Here is a 2,949-nt window from a genome sequence, read left to right as displayed (position 1 = left end):
CTGTGTGTGCGCCCCTCAGCGGGTGTGGCTGACTCCAGCGGCAGGCCTGCTCCTCGGCCCTTGTGTCTAGAGACGACGAGTAAGAATGGGTCTCCCCTTGTCAGTCATCGCTTTCACCGTGCCACTGCTTTACAGAAAGCCGTCCGGCATATGCAGTGGAAGACCACGGACCCCCTTGTCCTGCTCTTTAGGGCCAATCCATCTTCACTGTGCAAGGCAACGTTCCTTCCGGGTGAGTCAGACGAAGTCCAAAGACTTGGGTTCCGGCTTCCCACGTTCTCATCCTCATCTGCTGCTATGTCTGTCTTTAAGCTGTTTATGCACCATCCCTAGCAGTTTTTAAAATTGAATCTGGGTAAGATTTGTGAAACGAAGCAATGGGGTAATGGTGTCTGGCATCTTCTATGCATAAAATAAAAGTGCTTGCAATGGAAGGCTTGGTGTCTTCCTCCTTTCCTTTTTCAGAGGGTGCAATCTTCCAACTCGGAGAGATGGACAGATTTGTTGTCATCGTCCTCTCGGAGCTTTTCCTCTTCAAAACACTTCACAAGCAGGGTGGGCCTTTCTGTGCCCCTCTTCCCGTTCCCTTGATGTTTAGCCGCTGTGTGTGTCGTCTGTGCAGTAGGGGCCTGTCTTTCCTTAGAATTTGGGCTAGTGTGTTGCCCTGAAACCTCAACTCTCCTCTGATTCAAGCAAGTTGCAATTTTATAGTTTTCCAGCTTTATTCTTTTTGTTTGAGAAGAAGCAATGTTCCTTCCAGCTTTCTGCACCCTGGGTAGAAGCCGGAAGCTCCTCAAACAGCAGACTTGCATGCCCGTAGGTGATGTCTGCAATGGCCACACCCAAACAAAGAGACATCGTTGGGCGATTTTAATGTAGCTGGAAGGTCAATGCTCTTTTCAATGTAATGCCAAAGAAAATTCACGCTTATTTGTTCTGTAGAAAAAAGTGACATAATAATATTTTTATTTTTAAATTTACTTGTCGTATGTGCATGCCTGCCAAAAATGTTCACCCATCATTTGCATAAGTAAATCAATTTATATTTAATATTAGAGTTTAAGACTCACGTTTCAGAAATACAATTTTTATTAATTGAATTCAAAGTATCTCATTTATGCCTTTTATTTTATATTGCAATCTCTCTTCGGATTCTCCATTCCTGTGATCTTGCCCTTGGACTTGGTCTCTCTCAGAGACCTCAGAAATTGAGCTCTCACAGTTAATTAGAGAAAGAAAGACATAAGTTTGGATGTTGATGATAAAATACTCAGACATGTCTAGGAGACCTGGCCTCAGCATTATATTTTCCTGTTGTGTCTGCAGATGGCCAGATGTTCAGGCTGTTAATTCATCATGTGCTGTTGCTGAAGTCCTGAGATGCCTGATTGCTTTATTGGTGCCATGCAGAGAACGTTAGTACGGAGGTTTGCAGAGGCTGAAGGGGGTGGGTGCCCTGGCGTTTCTTTCACTTCAGACCAAGGTTGCTCTCCCTCTCTCTCATGCTTTAATTGATTAAGAGGCTTTTGTAGGTTCCGCAGTGTTTCCTGGTGTTTTCAATTTCAGGGTAATCCTCGTTTGGAGGTACGCAGACAAGACCTGCTTGGGCCAATCCCCCGAAGATGGGCTTGTGGAGCCCTGAAGGCTGTCGGCGGGGACACTGGGCTTGCCGAAGAGAGCGAAAGGTATTTTCGTGCAGGTGGGAACAGCTCAGCACCAGCATCATGAATGAGAAATTACAGCTGTGCAAACATGAAGCTTACATGTCACCAGCAAGTCTGAAAACACAGACCCACCTTGTGTTTTTCTTTTCACCTCACCTTAAAGGTAGGACAAAAGAAGTCTGGGTTAGTTGAAAGTGCTCAAGGCTCAGAATTTTTTTCCTTTGTTTATTGGTAAATTGCTTTTCCTTTCATCAACTTGTCGTTTCACACATTTCAGAATAAAAGGAACTTACGACCACTTGAAATGTACCAGGCACTAGACACAATAAGACATTTAATTTTTCCGGTGACCCGTGGCCTGGTGTTATTGTTATTGTCATTCTATGGAGGAGGAAACTGAGTCCTAAAGACGCCTGTCCACCCCTCCTCAACATGCTGTGTGTCGGCGAGGCCTGCAGCGTGCAGGTCCCATCTGATCAGCGGGGCATCCTCAATGTGTGGGTCAGTGTGGTGACCTAGGCCGTGTCCTGGGGCCCAGATCCCTCCTGACTACAATGACACTGTGCGAAATGGTTGTCACTGCTGAGTACTTGGGGCACAGCTGGTCTACACTGAGAGGTACGTGAGAATATACAGTATTTTTAAAATAATGATTGCACATTGGAATGATATCTTAGATATACTGAGCTCAATGAACTATATCATGAGAATTATTCATCTGACTTGTTCCTTTTTAAAATGTGGCTCCTGGAGAAGTTAAAATGAGACCTATGGCTCACATCGCATTTCTGTTGCACTGCTCAGGTCAGCGTTAAAGAGGGCTGGACAGGGAGGGTAGCCCTGAGGCAAAGCTGCGAATGAACTCCGCTGTGCGTTCCAGGGGAACACAGCGTTTCTCATCCCCTCTCCTGTTTGGAATGGGAAAGGACTCGCCAACCCCTTTGGTGGTCACAGACCACACACCTGCAGCGTTATTATCTCTACAGGAGCCACGGTTGGGCTGCTGCTACCTGGTCACACCTGTGGTGGTCTGCAGTCCTTCTGGATCCAGCTGTTCCCAGCGAGTCCAGTGGGATGGGACAGCGACCACCACCCTGCACCCTTCAGGTCAAGGGTCCAAAATCTACAGCCTGTAGGGCCAGGTCCAGCCCTGTGCCTGTTTTGGTAAATGGGGTTCTGTTTGAGCCCAGCCTAGCACATTCATTTACCATATCCCGTGGCTGCTTTCAGGCATCAAAGGCGGCACTTGTGATCTGCAACACCTGAAGCATTTACTGTCTGTCCC

Source organism: Theropithecus gelada, chromosome 8, assembly GCF_003255815.1.
Source record: "Theropithecus gelada isolate Dixy chromosome 8, Tgel_1.0, whole genome shotgun sequence".
In the NCBI taxonomy this organism is placed as follows: domain Eukaryota; kingdom Metazoa; phylum Chordata; class Mammalia; order Primates; family Cercopithecidae; genus Theropithecus; species Theropithecus gelada.
The sequence above is the reverse complement of the archived record's forward strand: the minus strand, read 5'-3'. Positions refer to the sequence as shown.